The sequence below is a fragment of the Dasypus novemcinctus genome, chromosome 4 (genome assembly GCF_030445035.2).
Source record: "Dasypus novemcinctus isolate mDasNov1 chromosome 4, mDasNov1.1.hap2, whole genome shotgun sequence".
NCBI lineage: Eukaryota > Metazoa > Chordata > Mammalia > Cingulata > Dasypodidae > Dasypus > Dasypus novemcinctus.
Genome location: NC_080676.1, coordinates 29,647,777 through 29,662,980, shown reverse-complemented (window position 1 = coordinate 29,662,980; position 15,204 = coordinate 29,647,777). Strand labels below are relative to the sequence as shown.

Sequence of the window (15,204 nt, the reverse complement as noted above, 5' to 3'; positions counted from 1 at the left end):
TGTTAATAACACACTCTTTAAAAGTGTTTAACTTCTACAGGATGATGCCAAGCTAAAAATACAAAATTAATTTTGTGTTATTTAGTTTCCGATGAAAAAAAAAATCACTCCAATGTCAGTGACTTGTTATCCCCAGAAGAGGTACTGTTCAGTGATTGCCTACTAACTAGTCACCACCTGGAGTCAGCGTCTCAGATGACTTTTCTAAGAAATAGATGACCGAGACAGCACCAGACGACCCCAGTCTGAACAAAGTAAGGGATTTTCGAGTGCCTATTCTTCCTATTTAACTTTAGTTCCCCTGTGCTTATAGGAAATAGGCTACAATAAGTCATATGGAAAAAAAAAAAAAGCACTTCCTTTCCTCGATTAGGGTAAATCTATAAAACTAGGGTCTGGCTATGAAGACAGCACTCAGAAGAGTGATTTGACCATGCTGTTCTTTGCGAATGAGGACAAGATCAGACCTCGGAATCCTCGACAGGCTAAAGTTGTCGCCTAGTCTTGGTTGGAAACCAGGCAAGTTAAAAGCAGTGTATAAAGATTCAAAATCAAAAGGTCTGACCTTAGATATTATTATTGCACATGTCTGCATGTTCTGTTGTTGAACCAGTGACTGGAAGAGTGATAAAATAAAAAACATACAACCAATAAATTATTATTTATTCGTAATATAAGTAAGTTATTTTCATTGCAGATATACTATGTTATTATAATCAAGATTTTCACATAATTTGTGTTCTCTTGAAAGTAATGATTGGAAGTAAGGGTAAGCAAAATTTTCTGTAAAAGCCAAAAAGTATATATTTTCAGCATTGCAGACCACAGGGTGTCTGTGGTCATTACTCAGCTCTGCTGCTGTAACATAAAAGCAGTCAAAAGCAGCACATAAATGAACAAATGTGCCCATGTTCCCCAAAAAACTTTATTAACATTATAATTATAATTTTATATAATTTTCACCTGCCACAAAATACTGATTCTTTTTTTAAATAAATTTTCTGCTTATTTTTAAAAGATACTTAGATTATATAAAATGTTACATAAAAAAATATAAAGTATTCTCATATGCTCCGCTCCCCACACCCCCCACTTTTCCCACATTAACAGCTTCTTTCATTAGTATACTATATTCATTGCAATTGCTGAACACATTTTGGAGCATTGCCACTAAGCATGGATTATAGTTTACATTGTAGTTTATACTCTCTGCCACTATATTCTGTAGGTTATGGCAGGATATAAAAATGTCCTGTATTTGTCTTTGCACTGTCATTCGGGACAATTCCAAGTCCCGAAAGTGCCCACATGTTACACCTTTTTCCCTTTCCCTCCTTCAGCACCTCCAGTGGGCACTGTCTCCACATCAATGATATAATTTCCTCCATAGTTAGAATCACAATAAGTCTATAGTGGAATACCAGTAAGTCCCCTCTAGTCCATAGTTCATTCCCCAATCCTCAGGATTCTGGGATGGTGATGCCCACTCCACCTCTAATGGAGAGGGGGCTTTGACCAATAATACTGATTCTTTTGATTTTTCCCACCATTTGAAAATGTAAAAAACATTCTTAGCTTACAAGCTTTATGAAAACAGGTGGTAGCCTGGATTTAGTCTGGGACTGTAAGGCATAATTGTTTGATCTCTGATACACATGATTGAAAAACAAAATGTAGTTGATTTAAATCCATAGAAAATTTAAATACATTATTTAAAATGTAAATGAAAGTAAATATAGAAACATAAAATAGATTATTACTCAGGTGTTCAAGAAAGTTATTTTTATTCTAAAAATTCAAAATTTCCTCTTAAAATCTGAAAGAGAAATACGAATTTCACTCAGCAAATATAGAAAATTTAAATCAAAATTATTTTTTAAGTATTTCAGAAATTCTCAACTTCCATTTCAGCCCCCACAATCCTTAGCTGTTTATTAATGCCTCCGCTAAACATGGTCCATTTTCAGTTTTAATTTGGAATTGAAGGTCTTTATTTTAAGCCCCTTCTGTTCACTTCCCAATTCTAATTAACAATTTGTACACTTGAGAAATACATCATGGCTTATTTTAAGACTAATTTTTTTCAGAGTGTCCTACTTAATTTGTACTTAGCCTGAGAAATTAGAGATAACAGCTTTTAATTACTGAAAAACAGGTTTAAAAATGCTTAGGCATGCTAAACATTTATTATATTCTTTAACATTTATTCTTCAACTGATACGAATATCTTCATTTTGCTTATCTGTATCTCAGCATACCCCATATATATCTCACTTTTTTGATCATCTAGCCCAGTAAATTTCAGATGTGTATGATAGTCTTTTTGACATAAGTTATATCATGGAAAAAAAAATGAACACAGGGAGATAATAATACATATACTTGATTATTACATTAGTCTGCAAACACTCCCTATACTCTGTTTCTTTTCATTTGTAATCCTCTATGATGTAGGGAATTTCCTTTCACTTGACCTCTTTTTCCCCTTGCCTCCTCTGGCCTCATCAAAGTGATAAAATGCTACAAGTCTCAGCTTGAGCATTCCCTTCCTCCACGAAATCATCCCTGGCCTCTTCTCTAGAAGAGTTAGATGCTCCAACCTGTGCGTGACCAATACATTTTGTAGTAATCTATCATATTTTATTTTCCTGGCTGTATGGCAAAGGTTGGCTCACACCTGCAGACTGTAATCGTTCCAAGGGCTAAGATTGCAATTTTATCCACCTCTGAATTCTCAGCAACCAGCCTGATTACGGCAAGTCACATGTGCTCAGGAAATATGTAACAAATAATTTTATTCATTCAACAAATATTTTTGAGTGCCTTTTAATGTTCTAGGTATAGTCCAAGGTGTGGGAATGTAACAGTGGGCAAAACACGTGAAAATCCCTGCCCTCATGAAGCTTACATTCTAGTGAAGGGAGACAGACACTAAACCAGCACAACTGAAAATGTACAGTACACTTGATGGCTATATGTGACATGGAGAAAAACAAAGCAGGGAGGGAGCAAGGAGTGTTGGGGTAAGGTTGCCTCATTGAAAATCAAAAATTTATGTAAAAAATTAAAAGGAAGAAATCAAAGGAACTACCTAGGGGAAAGGAGAGGGCATGTGCTTGGCCTGTTGAGGGCCAGGGTGATTGGGATGGAGTGAGGAAGAGAGAAAGAGTAAGGGATGAAGTCAGAGAAGAAGTGGGAGCCAGATCTAGAGCCCAGAAGGCAATTGCAAAGATTTCCATCTTCACTCCAATTGAAAGTCATTAGAGGGTTTTGAGCAGAGTGGTGAAATATTTGATTTTGGTTTTAGGAAGATCACATTCATTTAAAGAATGTACACGTGGAGAACAGATGCATTGAAGGAAAGTATCTTGTCTTGGGAAATAGGGATCAGAACTCAGGCTTTCCAGCCTAAATCTGATTCTTTCTCCAACACTGCTAACACGGACATCTCAAGAGTGTGAATATGAATGAAAAGAATGATTTTGTTTCCCTGTAAATTGTTCATTGATTATGTCTGGGGTTAGTTGATTACCCTCAAGAAAAATAAACAGAAATCAATCAATCCTGATACTTTAAGCAGATAACCCCAATGACCGATGTATGTGGACATTTAAAGATGTGTATATGTTTGTCATTGTCCAGACTAAACATTTGAATGCAAGACTGAGACTGAATTGTTCACTTTTCATTTAACTGTCTGTGGGTTATTTATATACCAAATTTGTTCAATTTTATTTATATTCACTACAAAAATATCTCTTGGGAGTGTTGTCTGGGGATTTGAAAGCTATATTTCATTTCATTGTTTAGCTACAGATGATCAACCTACTATCAAGGTTATATTGGCATAACTTTAGTCACTTATCTCCCTGAAATACTGTCTCTATTCTTGGAAAGAGAAAAAAATATCAATTTGTCCAGTTAACAAACGATGCACAGTGCAAAAAACAAAGCATTGCCAGTATTACAATATTGTTCAATAGCCATTACTGAAATAAAATTCTTGAACAGCACATTCATATTACTTATTATTCAGTGACAAGAGGATATCATCATAGACAATGGTTAAATACATTATAAAAGTAAATAAAAGTGATGCTAGATTAGGGATGAAAACCTGCTGTTATTTAATAGGCTTTCACCGAAGATATGAACTAAAAAAAAAATCCTAAAAATTAATGGTCATGGATATCATGAAACATTTGAAACCAGAGAAAAAGGCCCCTGGTTTCTCAGGTAAGAAAACAAAATCTCTGAGAAGAGAAGCCTCCTGCTAGCCGGAGGCAGGGCTCTGCCCCCTTACTCCAGATGCTGGATGGACACCTCAGGCATATTTAATCAGCTGGAGAATAGTGGCAGTAGTACCATATTTATCTAAGGCTCAGAGTTTGCAAGGCAAGATCACATACATCATCCCACTTGTTGATGTAGCAATAACTCAATAACTTGCCTGTTCTACTCAATAACTTGCCTATTATTGTAATTAGTCACTTGTGGTTAGACATGGCTCTTCAGGTTTAGCCACCCACTGACTCCCCAGACTGTCTCTCACAGGCGCCACAGGGTCTAAAGCTAAACTTCATCTGCTAAAAGCTGAGCCTATTCTTCTCCCATCTACACTTCCACTGGGATCCCTAACCAGCCAGCTCTTGGACTTGTGGATTGCATGGATCAGCAAAGTTTCAGCAACAACAACAACAAAAAGGTTTGTTCTTAGGGGGAAAGATTACTTCACAGAATTGTCAATTTTAAATTTCACCAGGTAAAAAATTTCTAAAAGTACCAATTTCTAGTATCACCATTTTTCTCTTTGGTTATCACTGGCTCAGTGACTTGTCTGAAACTCCTCAGTTAAAACAAAACACTTCAGGGCTTAAGTCTTGGACTTTGGGTTCATAGACCAAGGCTAAGAATTGCAGGTTAGTGCTAAAACGATTGTAGACTTGCTAACAAAAAATCACCATGTCAGATATGTGATATGAGGGATAAAGGGGCATTGGAGAGGGGAAACTTGGGGGAAGCTAGGAGGTAGGGCTTGACTGGTGGTGAGCAAGGTTCAGCCAGGGAAGGAGAGACAGGTAGCAACGAACGGGCCAGGGCATAAGACAATAATTAAAGTCTGAAAAGTTACAGAAGATCCATATGGCAAACATAAGGTATTCTTGAGGAAATTCATTTTATCAGGTGTACTTAAAAAGCAGAGAGGATTAATACAGGGAAGTTGCAAGGAGTCAAAACAAGGGAAAAAGGGAAAGGCCACAAGCAGTGGTTGAAAAGAGTCCTGATAAGACAAGCAATTAGACAAGTATAGAGACATATCTGAAAAATGTTATATAGACAGTAACATGCTGTTGTAGCCTGATAATACATTCAAAAAACTAGTGAGATCTCCCTAGTTCGGGTTACTAAAGCATAGATTTTCAATGCCATAAATTTGGCAATTGATCTAATGCTGCCTTGTGACATCCCTTATGGGGTTGTTTGAGCAGTTATTAACCCTTCATTGGTTAACTTTTTATCTGATTTTGTCTTTCCCTAGGATGATCTGGGGTGAAACCAGCTGGTGCGAGCAAAGCCTTACAATTCTGTCTGAGAGGAAATAAAAACAGATTTCTGGACTGACCAATTTTTATTGGTCTATCCAGGATGGGTTGTATGTTCCATCTCCAACTCTATGTAGGTTATACAAGAAAGTATCTGGTTATGTTGGTTGGAATGTATCCATTATTTGATTGGCAGGGAGAAGATATTAAAGTGAATTAAAACAAGTCAAAGGCTGCAACATACGGGTCATAAACTTTATATGAGATGGAGATTTTTGACAGAGAATAGAATAGACCACTCGAAAGAGTATGAATGTGAGGCCACAGAATCTTCCCTGGAGGATTTCGAAGATACCATCTTAGATAGTTTGGGCATGGTAAAGAAAGGTTTTCAAATGCTAGTCCATGAAACAGTACCAGCCAGTACTAAGTTTTTACAGTTCCACAATGAAAGGAGGAAAATGAAAGCAGTGTATAGCAGTTTGATATTACTGAGGAATTCCAAAAAGAAATATTGGATTATGTTTGTAAACCGGTCTTTTCCTCTGGGTGTATTAGAGTGTATCAGATTCAGAGATTTCACTTTTACTTGACTAAGTAATGATTAAGGCTTTGATTGGGTCATGTCAGTAGGACACTGAGTCTCCATCCCCTTGATAGTTGGGGACTCACAGAGAAACAGCACCACAGAGAAGTGAGATTGGAGTTTTGAGCTGGAGCCCAGGAGGTGAATGCACAGGAGAAGAACACAGAGGAATAGAGACGGCACCTTAGACATGGCAGAAGCCGTGGGAGAGACAGAGCCATTGGCCTGATAGTTGAGCCCAGAGAGAAATGGAAACCCAGGAAGAGAGGAACCCAGGAAGCCTGAACCTAGCAGCCATCTTGCTCCAACATGTGGCAACAGACTTTGGTGAGGGAAGTAACTTATGCTTTATGGCCTGATAACTGTAAGCACCTACCCCAGATAAATACCGTTTATAAAAGCCAACATGGCAGCAGACTTGGCCCAGTGGTTAGGGCGTCCATCTACCACATGGGAGGTCCGTGGTTCAAACCCCAGGCCCCTGTGACCTGTGTGGAGCTGACCCCTGCGCAGTACTGATGTGCGCAAGGAGTGCCGTGCCACACAGGGGTGTCCCCCATGTAGGGGAGCCCCACGCGCAAGGAGTCCACCCCATAAGGAGACTGCCCAGTGTGAAAGAAAGTGCAGCCTGCCTAAGAGTGGTGCCACACACACAGAGAGCTGACACAACAAGATGATGCAACGAAAAGAAACACAGATTCCCATGCCGCTGACAACAACAGAAGCGGACAAACAAGACGCAAATAGACACAGAGAACAGACAACCGGGGTGAGGTGGGGAAGGGAAGAGAAATAAGTAAATAAATAAATCTTAAAAAAAAAAAAAGCCAACAGATTTCTGGTATTTTGCATCAGTACCCCTTTGGCTGACTAATACATCATGTAATAAATAATGCTCTGGATTCATATATGGCACAGTATAGAAAGTTTCCAGTTATTCTTTTTTGAGAAGGGATCTTCTTTACTCTGTGATTTTATCCTTTGTATGTTTTTTGTTTTTGGTTTTTTGGAGCTAAGCCATTATTTAATAACCATGGTGGTAGTAGAAATTGATATTTTTAAAAACAACTTTTCTCGTTAAAGAAAATATGAGCTTTTCTATGATGTAACCTTTTTTCCACATTAAAAAATGTCTTTTGAAACTTTCCTGACCCATTTACTCCAATGTCTTTTGAAACTTTCCTGAACCATTTACTCCATTGAGGGACAATCCCTTGGTTAGGGGGGCAAGGATAGGAATCAGTTTGGAAGGACAAGAACAGAGGGCCCAGAACTGACCTGAGAAGCAATAAGCCAGAAAGATACCAAAGGAGTGGGCAGGACTCATAAAAAGAAATCGAGAGGTCCTTAACCAAGACAAGGAGTAACAGCAAGACACAATGATAACTCACTCTGTGCCATATGAGAGGTCGCTGAAGAAGGATGGAAGCAAACGAACTGTTGCTTTAGGTCAAGCTTCTGTCAATGGAGGCAGGAGAGTGAAATATTTATGGATTTGTGGGGCCAGATGCCATACTGAAGGAAGAGAGGACGCTGATACCACACCATTGGATTCCAGAGAATGTTTCTAGATTAAATCACCCAGTTAAATGATTTGAAGCAGTGCAGAGAAAAAAAAATTACAGCAAGCAGAAAACACATGCTCAGACTTAGGACAGTCACAGAGCCTACTGTTTATTAATCCAACAAATGCCTTCTGTGCTTTGTCATATGCCAGGCACTGTTCTAGTTACCAGGGTACAGTGGTGAGCGAGGCAGACTAACTTCCTGCCTGCATGGAGCTTCTATTCCAGTGTGGGGAAGGACAATAAGCAATAAATATACAATATAAAAACGTGATTCAGACAGAGGGACAGAGAGTTTAGGGTGGGTGGCTATTTGTCACACAGTGATCATATGCATCATATGTCCCTGGCACTCAACACCTACTCTCAAGGAGCAGTGCAGCATGTCTCAATATTCTGCACCATAGCAGAGCAGCATCATATGATAACCCATGACATATAGCTCCTGTTAAAAAATATTCTAAAAGTGGAATATCTGTCTATGGAGCAATATCATTAGAGACAGACCAATATGATGATACTTTATATCGGAAGACAGCCCTGTCAAGACTGCCAGCTCTCGGGTTCCACCACCAATCCTTCTCTCTTCAGGGTGTGGGGATGGTAATGAATTCAGCATGATAGAGGCGTCACGCCACAACATCACTGTCAGGCTCAATTCTTACCAGGAGACTAAATATCAGATTTAAGAGCCAGTGTGTGGAGGACGCCAGAATTAGAAGCTTCATTTTTTTTCACGGAAATGATTTAAAACATTTTTCCCGAACCAGGAACACCCAAGGGAATGAATGGATGCTGTCCCTGTCACCGTTCCTGCACACACATACACTTTGGTTAGAAAAGTAGCTGGCGACCAAGAATTTTATAAGCACTACCTCAGTTACAGTCCACGCTGAAGGAAAAGGGCCATGTAAATTCCTGATGGACATAGGCAATGATTGGCTAGGTTCAGAACTGGCGGTGTGCCCTGAACCCATGAGCCACTTGTGCACGGCACTTCCCAACTCTACACTGGCTGTAGCCTCTATTTCTGCTGTCTGAACTTGCAGAGGGGACATACAATCTCCTTCTATTCCAAACCACGAAGCCCTCCTAAAGCTCTGGCAGTGGAATTGAGGTAATATTGTCTCTGGGAAGATCCAGGGAGAATAATATTAACATTTCCTGCTATGGATTTATTCAAAAAGTATTCATGGAGCACATATTCTACACTAGACACAAAGTCCTCAAGACACAAGCTTCTCCTTTGTGGTACAGGGAACAGAAACAAAGATTCCTTTCACTGTGAGCCTTAATATAATTGCCATTGATCATTTATATTCTGCTTAATCACTATTCCAGTAGTTTTAGGAAATCCATATCTCCAAGGCCACAGAGTCCTTATAATAAATCAGGAAGTATATTTTATTGAGTGTCTACTATGTGCCCAACTTCTAAAAGTAACATTCTCATAAATTATATGTCTTACTGGCCTTTCAGAAGACCACATCTAGTTCCACATCTCTGTTACCCAGTTTTACTAATACCTGTATTGAGATCAATGGACAGTAGTCAGAGTGATAATAGCAAGATATGCTATCAACATAAAACAGTACAAAGAGTTCTTTCTTTGGAAAGTTCCAAATGCTGCATTTTTATTAGAACCAGCAACATGCAAAATAGGTATGCAGCATTGTGAGAAAAACAAAGGGACAAGGTTGGCTGTTTTAGAAATAGCTTGTCCAAAGAAATCCATAGTTTTCGTTGAATGAAAGTAGAAGAGTTTCAGTCTGTTTTCCTCTTTGGATTTCAGCATGTTCTGATATCCTTTTTTATTCTTTTCCAGGTATTTAGCCAGAAGAAGGGCCCTTATCAATATAAAAAATACAATGTAAACTATAGACTATGGTTAGTAGCAATGCTTCAATATTTGTTCATCAACTGTAACAAATGTACCACACTACTGTGAAATGTTATTAATGGGGAAAATGTGGGAGGGGGAAAAGGTGGGGTATATGGGAATCCCCTATATTTTTGGTGTAACTTTTCTGTAATTTAAAACTGCTTTAAAAATCAAGTTTTAAAAAATTATCCTTTTATTCTTTTGGGCTCAACAAGGCTAAATAACCACAAGCAAGTGACCTTCAATCAGACAATACCAATTTGCAATTCCAAACACCACCCTTGGTTTGAACTGGTATTGCCTGACTAAACAGTAGGGCTTATGAAGCAGTCCTGCCAGGTAATCATCCTGATTTTAGATAAAAAATAGTTGTTTGGGGGTGATTGGGCTGGTGGGTGTTTTGTTGGGGGACTCACAGAAATCCAGATAATGAAGCATGACAATTTTATCTACCAAAGGCTGCCAGATGGCTATTTGCACAGATGTGTATCTGTCTGGTGGGGAGGAGCAATTGCTGTTGTATTTATGCAATATTTCATTATTGGACCACCTGTGAGGGCCCATCATCCTTTGGGTTCATTCCTATTGCCACGCCAGCTTTCAAACCAATGGAGCAGCTGCTGTACTCATTTATCATTTCTCTCCTCGTATTTCACTCTGCTTTTTATGAAACAGGAAATTTTGCTTACTATCTAAACACAAGGGCCTTGATTATTTTTTTTTTATTTCCCTACCTCCCACATAAAAATAACTATTATTTTTTAGAGGTTTGCTTCCTTACTGTGTCAATTTTCTTCCTTTTTAAAAAATCCCTTTATGTTTCTCTTTTCACTTTTTAATTAACATATTTTTATGATAGCCAGTTATTTTCCTTGTTAACCTTCTCCAGAACCAGACCTTAGCCATCGCCCACTGTACACACTCAGGGGAGGGCGAGGAGAAGGAATATACGTTTGTTTTCTGTGGAGTTGCAGTTGGGAATATTTGGAGGTGGGAAACAGAGATGAGAGAGAGGGCAAGGAGGAAAGGAATGTCCCAGAGGTTCTCTGAGCCATGCTTCTGTCTTCCTGCGATTTTCTCCAGAAGGGTCAGGGGCCCTAACATGGGCGGAGGCGATGGGCATCGCCGATCCCGTGGTGGGGATTTTTCGGTGGGCGAGATAGAAGCAGCAGTGCTGGGGAGATTTCTGATAGAATGATCAGCCTTCATTGCCAGCCGTGCAGAGAGAGGGGTGTGGAGAGAGGCCAGGCAGGGAGAGCACAGAAGGGTCAGGAGCTTGCCTGCCTGAGGAATGTGCTCTGACTTAGGAAGGACAGGCTCGCTCAGAGGGGAAACCTTGGCCTTTCCTCTGCAGCCATCCTGGTTTTCCAGTGGGCGGCCACGGTGGAAGCGAGAGGGAAGAGTCACTTCAGGAACTCATTCCCCATAATTCCCCAGGCCACCCAGTTACTACAAGTCTGGCTTTGGGCTCCCACGAGAAAAAGCAGTTCTTGGCAAAACCAACCACGTATACCACCTTATGAAAGTTCGGCCGATTTCTGAATCTTGGTTCTATCGGGCAGTTTTAAGCAGTCCAGACACCTGAGAATTGGGAAGTACAAATAAAAAAGCCACTGTCCACCTTGCTGTACAAAAGTTCATCAGTAAGTCTCACTGGCTACTTCCTCTCTCACATTAAAGACTAGAAAATTCTTCACCATTCTCCTTAATAAAATTTGGAAGTGGAAAACATGTTTAAAGAATGAACAAAACTGTCCATTTCATCTCCCTGACTTTTTAAACATGTGATAAAAGAAAACTCATCTTTACATTAACTAATCCTCATATATATTTAGTGCCTGATGAGGATTTCGTTGTGCAAATAGGAGAAATGTGATTATGTGGTTTAAAAAAATTCAGCAATAAACAAAAATCTCTCTTCCTCTTCCCTACCTTTTCTACTCATTCTCACCTCTTTGAATGGAAGCAGCTAGTGGTGCTCACTGTAGAAGGGAGGTGAGGAGGGGCAGTGGGTTGGGGAAGGAGGATTTCCACCCAGAAAAACCCAGGGCAAACTGTGGAAAGAGTTTGCTCTATGAGAAGTGGGACATCCCCACCTTATTTCAGGTCTCTACCTCAGTTTAGCTGTGAAATCCAAAGCAGGAAGACGATCTGGTGCTCACTGTGTGTGTATCACCATTTAGGTATGACGGAGAATACAGAAGTAAAAGAAATTGTTGTCTGTGGATTAGAAGTTAAACAAATACAAAATATCTAGAAGATATAACTAATTTTAAGATAACCAAGTAGAAGCAATATGTAAGACAATGCTGACTTACCAGAGTTCAAGCAAAAACAATTCTCTAGATCATGTGTTCGTATCTCAAAATAGTTTTCCTTATAAACAATCCTATAAAGAGTGGGTACCAGATTTGCTTACAAAGGTCTAACATATCCATAATTAAGTGGAAATTTTTTGCAATAGGTATAAAGGGAATCACAACTGCAGGTTATCTATTTTTTTATTCTTTTAAACTCTGTAATGTGTTCACTTATATCAAAACTCTCATTAAACAGAGTTTACCGGGCCTGCTACAACCAGCCAGATCATGAGCTCATTGTGGACCTTGATCTTGACTGCTGGCCCCAAATATTCCTGTAATTGAAGGAGAGGCAGCAATGGTGAGAACTTTACCCTAAAGAGGAAACGCCTGTCAGCCTGGGAGAAAGCTAAGGAGCCCCTTCTCTTGAGGCCAGGAATGAAGAAGAGAAGGTTGGGTGTTGCAAGGATAGTTAGACCCACATCTAAAAGCCAACGGGGTGGGCAGGTAGGCCCAACAGTGTAGGTGAGGCCTTTGAACCCCAGAAGCAATGAAGGATAGGGTAGAGAGGGATAAATTCTTAAGGGAATCCCTGAAGTGGAGTATCAGGCAAATGGTTTGCCTGCCCTCCAGCAACTACCCATTCATCTATCCATTGCACCACATTTCATTTCTTTTCTGATTGCTTGCTGGTAAAGGTTTTTTTATTGATTCAGTTCTTTCAATGATCGTTTTCTCTTCTTGTTCAAAATGCATACTCAGGAATAGATCTGAAATGCAAATGGTTCCTCCTCCATAATATTTGCCTATTAACAGTCAATACCTCTCATGGCCATATCTGGGGTATTTTTTAGCCATGCTGTGCATTTTAATGGAGGGTGAGGTCTTTCTAGTAAGAGCCTTTCCTGCCAACTTGTATGGCTTCCCTGACAAAGTCTGAAAAGTCAAAAGTGATTGGTGTTGGCTCAAGTTAGCCAATAAAGGATACTTTGAGGGACTGAGTTGTCAAGAAAAGGAGAATTGAGGACTGGTAGTGAGCAAGCAGAAAGGCCGACTGGAGGAAGAGACAGCAAGGCCAATGGCCAGCTGCTGCTCCATTCTATTTTTTTTTTTTTGCATGTGTGATGTGACTCTAGCAGTCTTATATTTAAAACTCAAAAAGGAAACAAAGGTGTTCCAAAACAGCTAAATATGTAGGTCCAAAAATGAAGGTTTTTTTTTAACTGCTACATTCATTCTGAAGCCCATTCATCTCCTTCAGCATCCCAAAGATTCAGCACATGCTGCACCACTGCACCACTGATATCACAGGACAGTTGCCTATAAAACTAGTCTTCTAATGCTAAGCTCCAGTTTCGTTTCCTCACAGGTCGCCATCCTCATCCAGCACAGCAGCTGTCTGAGCAACCTCAGTCACGTTCACCCTGTGCTGCCAAAGCTGGGTCCATGACAACCTCTGGTGGGGCGAGAGCAGGCCTGGCCACAAACTCCAAGTCAGGGTCTCCAGTTGGCTTTCTAGCAAGTCAAAGGAAGGGCTTTTCAAAGTTGTAGTTACTTTTGGCAGAAATGTCATAATACTGGGGAATTTTCTTTCTGTGGAAGATGATGGCTTTTGCCTTAACTTTCCTGTCCTTAATATCCCCTTTGTTGCCACACAACACGATGGAGATGTCTTCACATTTGTACAAAATCTCTATGCCAGTTAGGCATGTTCTTGTAAGTAACTCTCGGTGTTATGTCAAATGTTATAATGGCACACTGGGTTTGTATATAATAGCCATCTCTCAGTCCAGCAAATTTCTCCTGAACAGCTGTATCTCTTATGTTGAATTTAACAGGTCCTCTGTTGGTACAGAACACATGGGGATGGACCTCAACACGCAATGTGGCTACCTACTACTCAAATTCGTGAGTCAAATGAAGCTGTACAAAAGTAACGCCATTGCAAACCAATACAAGTTTAAACTGAACTTGGGGTTGTCCTTGGGCAGTCATTGTGATGGTTCTTCCAGAAGAGTCTCCAAGTCCCATGTGACTGAGTTTCTCCACTCTTTATCTCCCTTGCAGCAAATTCCTTAAAAGAGTGGTCTCTACTCTCTCTCTGTAATTACTCTCTTTCTATTCCTTCTTAAACACATTCCAATCAGGTTTTTGTCCTCACTGCTCTACCAAAACTGCTCTAATCAAAGCTAATGGCAACTCCACACTACTAACCTAATGGTTTATTCTCAGGACTCACCTTACTGATGTTCAGCATTTAACAGATTTGATCACTCAACTCACATCCTTCACTTGTTTCCAGGAAGCCACATTCTCTTGGGTTCTTTTCCTACCTCTACTGTCATTCCTTCTAAGTCCCATTAACTGGTTCATCCTTTTATCTCAAACTCTTAATGCTGGAAGGCTCCAGGGCTAGTCCTTGTTCCTCCTCTTTTCTGTTTACATTCACATCCTAGATGATCTGACCCAGTCATCTGACTTTAAATACCATCTGTACACCAAAAATTCTCCAAAGTGTATCTCTAGCTCAACTTCTCTCCACAACCCAGATATAACCATCTCCACAAATATCTTATCTCTCTCTTCCTTTCAACATGTCATGATCTTCTCTTCCCAAATCAATTATATTCATGCTCTTCCCCATGTCATTTGATGGGACTCCCATGCTTCTAGTTCCTCATGTCAAAAATTAAAGGAGTCATTCTTGAATATTTTCTTTTGATGAGAATCTACGTTCAAATTGTTTGAGAACCATATTGGTTCTACCTGAAAAAATAAATCCAGAGCCCCACTCCTCTCATTTCCACTGTTAATACCATTGTCTTATCCAGCATAATCGCCCCCAGGGATTACTGCAATAGCTTCCCTGCTTCTGCATTGCTCCCTACAATCTATTCTCAGAACACTTAACAGAGTCATCCTTTTAAAATGTAAGTCAGATCATGCAACATATATTTTCAAATCCCTGTAATGGTTCCCAGGTCCCTCAGAGCAACATTTAGATTCTGTACAGTGGCCTACATGGTCCCACATACACTCATTCCACATCCACCCAGTCACTTTCCTAACCTTCTCTCCCATCCCTTATTCTCTTTGCTCCAGTCAAGCTGTCCTCCATTCTCTTCCTTAAACTCTCCAGGCACCTCAGGGCCTTTGTGCTGGCTGTTTCCTCTGCCTAGAATGCTCTTTCTCCAGATGTTTTCACGACTAACTCCCTCACCTCCATCAAGGCTTTGCTAAAATATTGTCTTCTCAGAAAAACCTAGCCTGACCATTGAAAATAGCGCTCCGATCCCCCTCTAGCATTCCCAATACCCTTTATTTTACT

At 39.9% G+C, this 15,204-nt stretch overlaps 1 protein-coding gene and 1 pseudogene across 4 annotated transcripts in view; both read right to left on the bottom strand.

Annotated features, from left to right (window-relative positions):
• Positions 1–15,204, bottom strand: part of SCHIP1 (schwannomin interacting protein 1) — an 840,777-nt gene that overhangs the window by 519,276 nt on the left and 306,297 nt on the right. The window lies entirely within an intron of this gene.
• LOC101442951 (GTP-binding nuclear protein Ran-like) lies at positions 13,240–13,871 on the bottom strand (annotated as a pseudogene).